Source organism: Zingiber officinale, chromosome 3A (assembly GCF_018446385.1).
Source record: "Zingiber officinale cultivar Zhangliang chromosome 3A, Zo_v1.1, whole genome shotgun sequence".
Classification (NCBI taxonomy): domain Eukaryota; kingdom Viridiplantae; phylum Streptophyta; class Magnoliopsida; order Zingiberales; family Zingiberaceae; genus Zingiber; species Zingiber officinale.
Window position 1 is genome coordinate 135,379,296 of NC_055990.1, and position 14,809 is coordinate 135,394,104.

At 43.0% G+C, this 14,809-nt stretch overlaps 1 long non-coding RNA gene across 2 annotated transcripts; it reads right to left on the minus strand.

Annotated features, from left to right (window-relative positions):
- Positions 1–512: 512 nt before the first annotated feature.
- On the minus strand, positions 513–3,291 carry LOC122052506. 2 transcript variants are annotated; one of them, XR_006132040.1, is made up of 5 exons: positions 1,641–3,291; positions 1,142–1,572; positions 825–1,001; positions 651–758; positions 513–568 (listed from the first exon to the last, which is right to left on the minus strand). It is a non-coding gene; the product is annotated as an uncharacterized LOC122052506 (long non-coding RNA). The 2 variants fall into 2 exon arrangements; XR_006132039.1 differs by having other exon boundaries at positions 1,142–3,291.
- Between the last annotated feature and the right edge of the window lie 11,518 nt (positions 3,292–14,809).

Genomic DNA, 14,809 nt, shown 5'->3' on the forward strand with positions numbered 1-14,809 from the left:
AAATATATCACAAATGTGTATCAAGTACAATCCAAAAGTGTATTCATAAAAGACATATTTAACCATAACCCAAAAACTTTTGTATCCAAAAATCTCTAAATACATGTCTAAAATTTATATCATAGCATACACTTAGGCACCCACATAGAAGTAGACGAATTCGCTCCATTCACTTCAGACTTCATCATACTGAGATTGATTGTAGTACTCTTTATTTTTTGATGCTGCAAACTGAAACATTAATAGAAGTTTGAGGATCAATAAAAAATGACTCAATAGTTTATAAAGAAAATATTTCATAAAGAAGAAATTCACCTTTCTCTCCAATTGTGGATCTTCATCCAAGACTATCTCTTTCATGTACCGCATCACTCAATATCCACATTCAACACCACCATTTTGTTTAAGATTACCCTAATGAAATTGAAAATGTCATGCAAGAAGTCATAATCCAAATAATAAAAATTATTAATTGTTGTCTAAATACATAGTCACAATACATACTGTCAATTGTTTAAAACTTGGTCCTTTTGAAATACCCCTTGATGCATTATATATCTTGACCCCACTACATTGTAAACAATAGAAATTTATTTTTACAACCTATAATGAATTGAATGCATTCAAAATCAGTATAATCTATTACTTACTTGGTCACAATAGTTTGTCAAGCATACTCTCGGTTCCTGTTACTCAAAAAGTCCAATAAATATATCATATTCTTATCTTCATTAATTATAGTCAAGATCCAATGGTACCTGTACAAATGAAAATATAACATTGACTAGCATGTAGTAGGAATTGATAAATAATTAAAATCTTACCCAGTATTATATGAGATGAAGCAAATGTTATCTTTGTTCGATGCTCTCAACTGAGAAGCAATATGTTGTGACAATTTACTACCTTCTTCACCCACACCGCATGTAGGTATGTGACCAGGATTCACAAATGACATATACTCAGCTCTTTTTTCTTTCTTCAAGTATTTGTAAAGGTAACTGCAAGTAATTGCAAGGTAATGACAAAGTGATGAAAAATATAAATATACCCCCATGTAAACCAAAGCAAAAGCATGTGAACTAATATTGTGAACAAAGCAAACCATATGAACAAATATTGTATTTAACACATAACATACCCCATGTAAATCAAAATTTGTCTTGCACCTATCTCTTTCATCTCCATAAAATGTAAGATATCTTCTCTTAGCAACCATACATTTTTAGGACGTCCAAACATAGCTTCATCGAATTCTATATGTATACTCTCATCTTCATGTATCAATTTGATAGCATACGAGTAGATATACTTGCATGCCATCGGTAATATTTTTTCAATTTCCATGTACTTGTCCTGATAATGACCATGAATATCCGAAGGAGAAAAGAATTGAAATAGTTGCTTCGACAATCACCACCATGATCACAAAAAGTAGATTAGCAATGGAAACCTCTTTATTAAACATTAGTATTGAATGCTGCAAAGCTTCTGTGATGTGAGATGGGAAGAGCTCATGAAGGTTTGATGCACAAACACCCATGCGGTAGCTTGATGGTGGTAGAGATGTTTCTGGAAAGAGCCAAATCAGCTACAAAAGTTACAAATAACAAAAATGTAAAACTTTATTGTTAACTGACAAGTTATTGGCAAGAAAATCAGGGACAGTTTGCACAAGGACCACAAAATTTCCACCTCCCATTATAGCTGCCCTTCTTTCAAACTCCCTCTAATTTAAATAACAATTTCAATGAATTGATATTAAATCTATCTGGTTACTGCAAAAGAAACATACTAGCTTCCACAAAACAAGCAGCATAAAAGTCATCATTAATGTATTCAAATCATGTGATGACTTCATATGGAATTAGAAAACATGTCACAAAAGGTAATATCATTACAGGGTTACTATCATGACATCTTATCAAAGTAACTATGTGATACAAAGGGTAACACATATCAAAATAACCACTCTTTAACAAACATTTAGATTGCAAGTTCACACCCCTGTTCCAACACAAACTAGTCATATAGATCCAATAATTTGACAACTTTAGATGGCATAGCATGCGGCAAAAATCCTAACATCACACAAAGTGAGAAAAAGTTAGATATTATTTTCTCAAAAGATAAGACCTTTATATTCACTTGATCTAAAGATTAATTAAACAATTGCCCCTATTAATTTTACTACCAATTAAAATATCAAACTACTTGAAAAAATAACAAATCAAATTGAAATTATTACAATTTAAAATTGAAATTTTAAAATTGAAATTGTCGCCCCCACTTTTCTGCATCTTTCTTCAGTGCAAAAAGAAGTAGCTCTATCAAGTGAGAAGAAAACACTCGTTGAATCAGGCTTTTGATATCAACATAGGTGCAAAGTGGAGACACCTCTGTAGGCAGAGCAAACGGTTACTGCTTCATAGCTTCAAGTAACTTGGAAGCACAATGTCAAAACTCGTGTTCAGTGATCTAAGTGTTGTTGATCTCTGGAAATCCTTACCAATGCACTAAGTACCTTTGGGTGTTTCCATAAGGTGCTATTATCATTTGCATCCATAATGAGTTGGAACTGAAGGTGGGTGGTGCCACAGGTGAGAGTACAAGAGCTGGTATTATATGACCTTTAGACAAATTAACAAATAAATAAAAAGACTCGAATGTTCCTCGAAAAGGTAGCAAGTCATCAATATTGAAAATTGGACTAATGTTTAAGTTAGTAGCTAAGTCAATAATACCAATCTTTATCACAAGTTAAAAGTGGGTAAAGGAGCAAGCATGAAGTTCTTGAAGTAGTAAGCATCTTCTTCTCTTTTCTCCTTCCCCATCTATAGTGCAAGGAAGAAGAGTCTGGTGGTGGTGGCCTTCCACGATGGTGGCAAGCCCGCCTCTGGTGATTACATGACTGGATTTGGAGAGGACAAGGCGAGCACCAACCATGGAGTTTACTCACCCACCAATAAACTCATCAGGGGGAAGGGGGGAAGGGGGAAGCGGAAGCTACCGTCAAGGGGGGATGGGAAGAAGAAGCTACCGTCGGCTACCGTCGTTGGAGGGGAACGCAAAGGAAAAAACCTTAGTTTTCTTTCGGCGGAACAACGCCGAAGGAGAAGTCTTCCGTCATGCTTCAGGGAGAAAACGTCGAAGGAGAAGGCTGTCGTCAGGGGTGAACACGAAAGAGAAGGTTGTCGACGAGTGGTCGTCGCGCGTATGGGAGAAAAAATGAGGTTGTCATCGGGTGGCCGTCGCGCGTCGAGGATAAAACGCAAAGGAGAAAGATGAGATGGGATCGAAGCTTTCTGCAAAATTAGGTTTTAGCAGGGGTTGGGAAAAAAAAAAAGTAAACCGGTCGGTTCAAGCCCTAGCTACCCCATAAATTTTAATCCATTCACTTATTACTTCAACACTTAGAAATATAAATTTTATTTTATAACGTATTACTTCATCGAATATATATTTTAAAGTAAATATCAAATAAAATTAAACCTACAAAGTATAAAATCAAATTTAATGCATCAAATTTATTATCGAAGTTGATTATCATATATTACTTCATAATTACTAATTGCCGAAGTAAACAATGACGAAGTCTATTTCACATTTTCACATAGTGGTAGTCTATGGATATACAAAAGTGGTTAGGTACCACCAAGATTCAATTAGTCCAGGCTACCGAGTGTCTAGCCACCTAGAACAAGTAGTCACCCGATGTGTTGATATTCTAAATGCATGAATCAAAACGAATTAAAACGGTAAACACTTACTGCGATCTCCTGCAGATCTACAATCGATGACGATTGGACTTGCTATCGGAAGAGTGATCACAAGATCGGAAAGCTCTCCATAATTCCACGAATCAAATCCCACCGTCTCAGATGTTCTTCTAACTCTGTCGTTTTCTCTTTCTCTACATTGTGGATCATCCCTCATGATCCTTGGACGCACCCCTTATAAAGGAAAATAACCCAGGGGTATAATGGACTTTTCCATTAAGAATAGTGGGGAACGTGGGCATATTCTCACGATCCTATTTCCTACATCTCTCACTCGTCCAAGATAAGTCACTAAGACTAGTTCATTTAAGTTTGTCACTAAGACCAGTTAGTCACAAACACTAAATAAGTCACATAGACTATTTGAGAGTTTAGTCACATAGATCATATTAGAACATCCAATTCATACTTAGAGAAAATGGTTCATGCGACAACAAACACACTGAGCGATAGTTGTTAAGAAGATTGTTACACCTTATATAGCCGCTCTCTGAGCGATCAATGCTAACAAAGTTGTTACACTTTACTTAGCCGCTCAAATAAATTAGAAACACACTCTGCATGGCACATAGTTTCTTTACTGGTGGCACATAGCTTTTATCCAGGATCCATCCAATCTTCCAGTAGTACACAGTCATTATCTTGGAGATATACATGTCTTGTTATTTATCCAGATTAAATAATTTCCATTTACATCAATATGAATATCTCTAATCCCTTATAATGACCATTATGTCAAGAACATGTTCCATATCCAATATAATGACCATTATGTCAAGAACATGTTCTATATCCAATATTCACATTCATTTCTATATGATCCGGCGGTTAGAACACGGGACCCCATAGCGAGGGGTCAACTCCACGTGGAAGTCAAAGGGCCGGGTGGTCCATCGGAGAAGGGTGAGCCGACCGGACTCAAGAGAGAAGGGCAGACCGACCGGCCGACCGGAGATGGATGAGTCGGCCTCCCGACCGGCCGACCGATGAACATTCGATAATAAAAAGACGCCCTGACAGGGATCGGGGTTCCGACGCTCAGTTGAAACAATAGCTAAGAGCCGAGCGGAAGGCCTAAGAGAAGGTGACATACTGCTAACAGTCCTTACGTAGCACCCGCCCGGAAGTCTCCCTAGCATATCAATGCAAATGACAGGCGGGACGTGATGGGCGTGCCGCCCGGCCGGCGCAGGGGATGAGGGCCGTCCGGACGACGCTCTTCGTCCAGCCGGCCGGACGGACGTCCCGACCGGTGGTGGGTAAAGAAGGACAGGAACATCTTCTGACAGCCGTCAAGTCCTATGGCTAGGCCATACTCCAAGTCTGACAACGAGGTGTTCTGTTGTCCCATCGAAGACATGATTGGACTGTAGCAGTATGGCGTCAGGTAAGCTTTCTGACAGACACATACCGAGGTGTGGGCTGCGGACACGTACGCGCCTCGGTGGACGTGTAGGAGCTCTTTCACCGCTCTATATAAAGAGCCGCATACTTCGCCGGAGGTACGCGTGGAACACCTTTGGAGCCACTTTTTTCCACTGCTTGCTTGCCTGACTTGAGCGTCGGAAGGTCGCCGCCGGGAACCCCTTCCCGGCCCGACTTCTGTGCAGGTTCGCCGGAGCTTCGTGCCACCAGTCGAAGATCCACGTCAGCAGTCGGAGAGCGCCCCGTGCCCAGCGTCCGTTGATTCAGCATTCGGACAGGATCAATTTGGCGCCATCTGTGAGAACGCTCCTGCATCCGATCGGAAGAGACGGATAAAGCTGGACGACCACACATGGTGATGCTCTCCGTGGAGAAACTTGACGCTCTGATAGAGGCAAGAGTAGCTAGGCTCGTGGAGCAACAGGAGAAGAAGGCTCAAGTAAAAGGATAACGCAGCAGGCCGCCTCCACCTCTGGGGGGCCGAGCAGCCATGGAGGACCGACCAGGAAGTTTCGCCATCCTCCTGGCCTTGATAAATTTCGACGAGTACATTGTATCCACCTCACTCCACGGGTATTCGAGAGTTGAAAAATTGAGTCAGATCTTATGCTGATCGGCAGGTTAGTCTTTCAGATATAGTTTCTTTCGGGCATAGAATTCATCGTAATTTTCCGAAAGAAGGCCCATGCCGATCGGCCAGGCGTATATCATCGGAGCCAAAGCGCTCGATAACGAAGGCCCCAAGCCGTTCGGCCAGAGGTATAATATCCGAGCCAAGCGCTCGACGACGAAGGCCCCGAGCCATTCGGCCGGAGGTATAATATCCGAGCCAAGCGCTCGACGACGAAGGCCCCGAGCCATTCGGCCGGAGGTATAATATCCGAGCCAAGCGCTCGATGACGAAGGCCCCGAGCCATTCGGCCGGAGGTATAATATCCGAGCCAAGCGCTCGATGCCGAAGGCCCCGAGTCGTTCGGCCAGAGGTATAATATTCGAGCCAAATGCTTGACGAGGAAGACCCCGCGTCGTTCGGCCAGGAGTACAGTATCTGAGCCCAGCGCTCGACAAAGAAGACCCCGAGCCGTTCGGCCGGGAGTATGTTATCTGAGCCAAGCGCTCGACAAAGAAGACCCCGAGCCGTTCGGTCGGGAGTACGTTATCCGAGCTGGGTGAAAGGTGCGCTAAATGTAAATTTATATACATTTCGGTCGCCTATATCCTTGTAATGCAGGAAGCAAAATTATAAAGAGGGCAAATATCTTCGCCGATCGGCTGTGTTAAAAGTAGCCTTAAAGGTCGTCGAGCTCCGACGTTAAATATCGAGAGACGAGCCGGCGTCTATAAACGTCCGAGCGCAAGACCGTCGAGCTCCGACGTTAAATATCAAGAGATGAGCCGGCGTCTATAAACGTCCGAGCGGAAGACCGTCGAGCTCCGACGTTAAATATCGAGAGACGAGCCGGCGTCTATAAACGTCCGAGCGGAAGACCGTCGAGCTCCGACGTTAAATATCGAGAGACGAGCCGGCGTCTATAAACGTCCGAGCGGAAGACCGTCGAGCTCCGACGTTAAATATCGAGAGACGAGCCGGCGTCTATAAACCCTCCGAACGGAAGACCGTCGAGCTCCGACGTTAAATATCGAGAGATGAGCCGGCGTCTATAAACGCCCGAGCGGAAGACCGTCGAGCTCCGACGTTAAATATCGAGAGACGAGTCGGCGTCTATAAACGTCCGAGCGGAAGACCGTCGAGCTCCGACGTTAAATATCGAGAGACGAGCCGGCGTCTATAAACGTCCGAGCGGAAGACCGTCGAGCTCCGATGTTAAATATCGAGAGACGAGCCGGCGTCTATAAACCCTCCGAGCGGAAGACCGTCGAGCTCCGACGTTAAATATCGAGAGACGAGCCGGCGTCTATAAACCCTCCGAGCGGAAGACCATCGAGCTCCGACGTTAAATATCGAGAGACGAGCCGGCGTCTATAAACGTCCGAGCGGAAGACCGTCGAGCTCCGACGTTAAAAATCGAGAGAAGAGCCGACGTCTATAAACGTCCGAGCGGAAGACCGTTGAGCTCCGACGTTAAATATCGAGAGACGAGCCGGCGTCTATAAACGTCCGAGCGGAAGACCGTCGAGCTCCGACGTTAAATATCGAGAGACGAGCGGCGTATAAACCCTCCGGCGGAAGATCATCGAGCTCCGTCGTTAACGCGAGATGAGCCGGCGTCTATAAGCGTCCGAGTGGAAGACCGTCGAGCTCCGACGTTAAATATCGAGACGAGCCGGCGTCTATAAACGCCCGGCGGAAGACCGCCGAGCTCCGACGTTAAATATCGAGACGAGCCGGTGTCTATAAACGTCCGGCGGAAGACCGCCGAGCTCCGACGTTAAATATCGAGACGAGCCGGCGTATAAACCCTCCGAGCGGAAGACCGCCGAGCTCCGACGTTAAATATCGAGAGACGAGCGGCGTCTAAAGCCGAAGCGGAAGACCGTCGAGCCGACGTTAAATATCGAGACGAGCCGGTGTCTATAAACGTCGAAGCGGAAGACCGTCGAGCTCCGGCGTTAAAAATCGAGAGAAGAGCCGACGTCTATAAACGTCCGAGCGGAAGACCGTCGAGCTCCGACGTTAAATATCGAGACGAGCCGGCGTCTATAAGCGTCCGAGCGGAAGACCGCCGAGCTCGACGTTAAATATCGAGAGACGAGCGGCGTCTATAAACCCTCCGAGAGGAAGAGCCCGGACGTTAAATATCGAGAGAGCCGGCGTCTATAAACGCTCGAGCGGAAGACCGCCGAGCTCCGGCGTTAAATATCGAGACGAGCCGGCATCTATAAACGTCCGAGTGGAAGACCGTCGAGCCTCGACGTTAAATATCGAGAGCGGCGCCTATAAACGCCCGAGCGGAAAACCGCCGAGCTCCGACGTTAAATATCGAGACGAGCCGACGTTTATAAACCCTCCGAAGCGGAAGACCGCCGAGCTCCGACGTTAAATATCGAGACACGAGCCGATAAACATCCGAGCGGAAGACCGTCGAGCTCCGACGTTAAATATCGAGAGACGAGCCGGCATCTATAAACGTCCGAGCGGAAGACCGTCGAACTCCGACGTTAAATATCGAGAGACGAGCCGGCGTCTATAAATGTCCGAGCTGAAGACCGTCGAGCTCCGACGTTAAATATCGAGAGACGAGCCGGCGTCTCTAAATGCTCCGAGCGGAAGACCGTCGAGCTCCGACGTTAAATATCGAGAGACGAGCCGGCGTCTATAAACGCTCTGAGCGGAAGACCGTCGAACTCCGACGTTAAAAATCAAGAGACGAATCGACGTCTATAAACCCACCGATCGGAAGGTAGTCTAGTTCCGACGGTAAAATTTGACGGGTGACCGGAGCCTATAAGGCCGCTAGACGAATGATTTCCTGCGTAAACCTCGGTCAGGCCCGCCGTAACATTGTATGACCGAGCGGCTCCTTTATAAAATGTACTTGGGGCATGGATTCCAAGGGCCCCTTAAGGCATGGGCAAAGTACCGCCGAACGGATGAGCATCCCTGATCCTGGCCGAGCGGACTAATGTATCAATCGTTACTCGGTCAGATCGGCAGTCTAGTCAGTCGGACTTCGCCTCCTTCGACTAGACTTGAGGGGAAGGCAAGTGATCCGGCGGTTAGAACACGGGACCCCATAGCGAGGGGTCAACGCCACGTGAAAGTCAAAGGGCCAGGTGGTCCATCGGAGAAGGGTGAGCCGACCGGACTCATGAGAGAAGGGCAGACCGACCGGCCGATCGGAGATGGATGAGTCGGCCTCCCGACCGGCCGACCGATGAACATCCGATAATAAAAAGACGCCCTGACAGGGATCGGGGTTCCGACGCTCAGTTGAAACAATAGCTAAGAGCCGAGCGGAAGGCCTAAGAGAAGGTGACATACTGCTAACAGTCCTTACGTAGCACCCGCCCGGAAGTCTCCCCAGCATATCAAGGCAAATGACAGGCGGGACGTGATGGGCGTGCCGCCCGGCCGGCGCAGGGGATGAGGGCCGTCCGGACGACGCTCTTCGTCCAGCCGGCCGGACAGACGTCCCGGCCGGTGGTGGGTATCCTATGGCTAGGCCATACTCCAAGTCTGACAACGAGGTGTTCTGTTGTCCCATCGAAGACATGATTGGACTGTAGCAGTATGGCGTCAGGTAAGCTTTCTAACAGACACATACCGAGGTGTGGGCTGCGGACACGTACGCGCCTCGGTGGACATGTAGGAGCTCTTTCACTGCTCTATATAAAGAGTCGCATACTTCGCCGGAGGTACGCGTGGAACACCTTTGGAGCCACTTTTTTCCACTGCTTGCTTGCCTGACTTGAGCGTCGGAGGGTCGCCGCTGGGAACCCCTTCCCGGCCCGACTTCTGTGCAGGTTCGCCGGAGCTTCGTGCCACCAGTCGAAGATCCACGTCAGCAGTCGGAGAGCGCCCCGTGCCCAGCATCCGTTGATTCAGCATTCGTACAGGATCACTATACATAACAGAAATGGGTCCACCAGTGAATAACATCTAATGATGTAAATATGTTTAATTTTCTTTTTTAACTGGAATCTATTCATACTAATCAGTCGTTTTCCTAGTTATGTTCTATAGACTGAATCATACATAGCCATAGGATACATGCTAAAGTAGCAGACACTGATTAGAACTTCAAGTAAACAGCTAAATAGTCACTAAGGCAAAAAACTGAGATTAACTTATAATCTTAAATGTCTCACATAGTAGAGAAACAGAGATCTATTTTCTTACTACCTTTATTGTCGCAATAGCACATGTGATATGAATCACATGTTACGATGTTATTCTCCTTACTAAAAAAACACATGTTGTCTTCAAATTTAACATTGTATAGATTTTGATCTAGACATATCTAATGTCTAACCCTGAATCCAACATATGAATTCTAATCTAGTTTTCAACAAGTTCAGTAAATGGTGGTTTCATTTATTTCGATCATTATTAACACATAAATGATCTCATCTTGATATAATTATCAAGACGACGTCAACTTATGGATCTGTCTCTAATTTCAACTACATAAGTCATTCCATAAGTAACGATCTTACTTCTATTTGTACTTAACAAACAGAGATGATTGTCCATGTAAGTGGACCAATCTCAACCTGGCAACATGCTCACCGAGATCTTATATGAATGTAACAAATACAACATATACAGTGAATAAATTATGGCAAATGACACAATCAAATCACAAAGTCTGATTGTTATTTTAATATTGTTACATTATACGAAGTCCCAAAGATTTTACATGTTCTTTAAATGACTCTTTAGTCATTGGCTTAATAAAAGGATTTGCAAACATAACATGTGTAGGGATATACTCAAGAATTACTTTTCTTTTAGCCACAATATCCCTCAAAAAATTATATTTAATTTCTATATGCTTGCTTTTGCTGTGATATTTGGAATCCTTAGAAAAAGCTATTGTAGCTTGACTGTCACAGTAGACATTTATTGGACTTCCACTATCCTTAACAATTTTCAGATGCTTCAGGAATCTTCTCAACTATACTGCTTCTTACACAGCCATTGAGCATGCCACATATTCAACTTCTATAGTCGACAAAGCTACACAAGCTTATTTCTTGCTATTCCAAGAGATGGCGCCATCATTCAGCAAGAATGCATAGCCTGATGTGAATTTTCTATCATCCATATCCTAACCCAATCTGCATCTGAATAACTTTTTAGACTCATATCTGATTCTTGAAATAGAGACAATAATCTGTTGTCGCCTTCAGATATTTGAATATACTTTTCACCGTCTTCCAATGTCTCGGTTCTGGGTTTGACTGGAAGCAACTGACCAAGCCCACAACATACCTGATATCCGGACGTGTACACAATATAGTGTACATTAAACTATCAATAGCACTGCATATGATTTTTTATTCATCTCAACTATTTTCTCTGGAGTTTTAGGGCACATACTCTTGCTCAAAATAATACCTTTCACAATAGGTGTATGTTCTACGTTGTAATTTGACATGCTGAAATGATGTAACATCTTATTTATATAAAACTCTTGCGACAAACCCAAAAGTCTTTTAGGACAATCTCTTATGATCTTCACTCCTAAGATGTATTCAGCTTCTCCCATATCCGTTGTATCAAATTGTGATGACATCCACTTCTTGACTTCATTCACATATCCTATGTCATTTCAGCTATCAGTATATCATCAACATATAATAATAAAATGACATACTTTCCTTTTTCCCTTTTCAGGAAAACACAATGATCCTCATTGATCATCTCGAAACCAGAAGATAAAATGATTTCGTTAAATCTTATGTTCCATTATCTTGATACTTGCTTTAGCCCATATATATAGTTTCTAAATCTATATACTTTCTGCTCTTGACCTTCAGCATTGAAATCTTCTAGTTGAACCATATAGATTTCTTCGTTAAGATCACCGTTAAGGAAAGCGATTTTTACATCCATTTGATGTAATTCCAAGTCATAATGTGCTACAAAGGCCAAAATAACTTGTATTGACACAAATTTCACTACGGGAGAAAATGTCTCTTCAAAGTCAATACCCTCCATTTGGATATATCCTTTTACAACTAAACGAGCTTTGTATCTGTTAATCGATCCATTAGTTTTCCTCTTTATTTTGAGAATCCACTTATTCCCAATAGCCCTTCATCCTGGAGGAAGATCGACTAAATCCTAAACATGATTCTGAATCATGGACTCCATATCTTCAACCATTGTAGCTTTCCATTTTTCTCTAGCTCTAAATCCCAATGCGTCCTCAATGGATTGAGGTTCATCGTCGTCAATTGGAAGTGTAACCAATGCCTCATTCTCAATATCAAACCTCTTCTTAGGTTTGATCTTACGAACACTTCTTCGTAAGTTAGGCTGTTGAGAAGTCAACTCATGACTCGGCATATCACTCCCGCTCGGTTGACTAGACTCGGGTATCCCTTTTGACACATTTCTTGTTGATAATATTTCATCCTCCTCAAATAGAGGAATATTTTTATCAACATCACCTATGATTGGGAACTCTATTTCGAGAAAAGTCGCATCTCTCAAGTCTATTTCAGAGATGATTCCATCTAGTTGCTCACCTATAAAAATATAACCTTTGGAGGTCTCATGATATCTTATAAAGATACATTTATTACCCTTATGTTCCAATTTTCCATACTTGTGAGAACTATCATGAACATAAGCAGCTGACCCCCAGGGTCTCAGATTACTCAAATCTGGTTTTCTGCTTGTCCAACGTTCATATGGGGTAGATGGAACTGACTTTGAAGGCACTTTGTTAAGTATATAGGTTACAGTTAATAATGTATCTCCCCAATAAGAGATTGGCAAATTATCCTGCGCCATCATAGACTTAACCATTTCAAGAAGAGTCTTATTTCTTCTTTCAGCTACCCCATTTTGTTGTGAAGTTCCATGGATTGTCAGCTATCTTATAATTCCTCTATCATTGCATATTGTCTTGAACATATCATACAAATATTCCCCTCCACGGTCAGTACGTAAAGTCTTTAACTTTACGTTTTGTTTGATTCTCAACTTCGTTCATATAACGAATGAAACAATCCAATATTTCAGATTTGTGAGAAATCAAATACACATGACCGAACTGAGAGAAATCATCAATAAATGTAATAAAATAGGAAGCTCCATGTCTAGCCTTCACATTCATTGGATCACAAATATTCGAATGAATTAACTGTAATATTGATTCAGATCTAATAGCCTTACCAAATGGTTTCCTAGTTGCTTTTCCAGCAAGACAATACTCACATATGGACAAATGAATCTTAGCTCGAGTGCCCATTAGACCCTCTCTAGTCAGCCAATTCATACGCTCTTGTCCTATGTATCCTAATCTAGCATGTCAAATCTCATCAATTATATCTGCATCACTAGTTAGAGCAATGTTTGAAAAACAACCATCAATAGCATAATTGACATTTAGTTCTACATCAAGAACCATAAAACCATTTGTTAAAAAACCATGTTCGATTGACACTGAGTCAATCTTAAGTTCAACACATCGACTATAAAAATTAATACAATACCCTAAATCAAGAAGACACGTAACAGAAACAAGATTCTGTCGAATTTCAGGAGCATACATGGCATCATGTAGAAACAAAACACTACCACCACGAAGGTTGAGTTTGCAAGTGTCGACTCCTTTAACTTCAACTCTTGCATTGTTTCCCACATAGATCCACTTGTTGTCAGCTGGTATCCGACGGTACTCAACAAATATAACTCGTTCCTGAGTTACATGATTGGTTGCTCTCGAATCTATAATCCACAAAAGATAAAAATCAGCTAACAACACTGAACTAGCAACAAAATGCTTAGGAAAAGAAGACACACTTGGATTTACCTTTTTCAGCTTAGTGCACTCCCGAGTGAAGTGACTCTTCTTGCCACAGTTAAAACAAGTCAACTTATTTTTAGGTTTCTTTCCAGTCTTCTTTACTATCTTCTTGATTGGGCCCTGCCCCATAGCAGTAGCTTCTCTCTTCTTTCCCTTCCCTTTCTTGAACCATTTTTTTTTCATGGATCCAGATGATCTAGCAGAACCTACAGCCACATAGGCTTGTCTAGAAATCCTTGCTGATTCAACTCTCTCCGCCTCCAATTCTACATGGTGTGAGACGTCAGTGAAAGTCTTGATACTCTCAATGTGAGTTAGGGTCTACTTCATGGTCCCCCAAGAATCTAGAAGTGAATGAATAATTGCTTGAACTTGTTGCTCATCGGTCAACTCATGACCAGTAGTTTTAAGCTCCCGAATCATGTTCGACATCTCCCTGAGGTGTTGAACCATTGATACATTCGGACGCTTCTTGTAGCTGTCAAACTTGATTATAGAGCTGTCAGACGGGCCAACCCGTGGCAAGGCGAGTCGGCCCACGGCGGGCTAACCATTTGGCGGGGCGGGGCAGGTCAACCCGTCAACTTGGCGGGTTGGGAAATTTCCAACCCAACACATTCTAAGGCGGGTTGCGGGTTTGGCGGGCCAACCCACGGGCCCGTAAAAAAATTTTAAAAAAATTAAAAAATATTTCATATCTTCAATAATTTACTTCGAAAAAGTTTTCTACAATTAAATGTATACATAAACATGTATTTTAAATATAAATGAACACAAACGAGTACTTATGTTGGATGAAAAGTACTATTTTTATTTCAAAATTATAACAAAGAAAGATAATAAATTGGCCTAAAACTTATCTTACATGTGTTTTTCAACCCACGGGCCAACCCAAGCCCGAGCGGGCCGACCCGCGCGGGTCGCGGGCCTAGGCGGGTCGGCCCACGGCGGACTTGGGTTGATAAAATTCCAACCCAACCCACTTAAATTGTTTGGCGGGGCGGGCCAACCCGACGGACCTAACCCAAATTGACGGCTCTACTTGATTGTCAGTTATCAAAGCTTACTCAGATTTACTCCACTATATGTTTCTTTAAGGGCTACCCAAACTGTATGAGTCGAAAGATACGACTCATATTCAAAAGCTAAGTCGTTTACCAT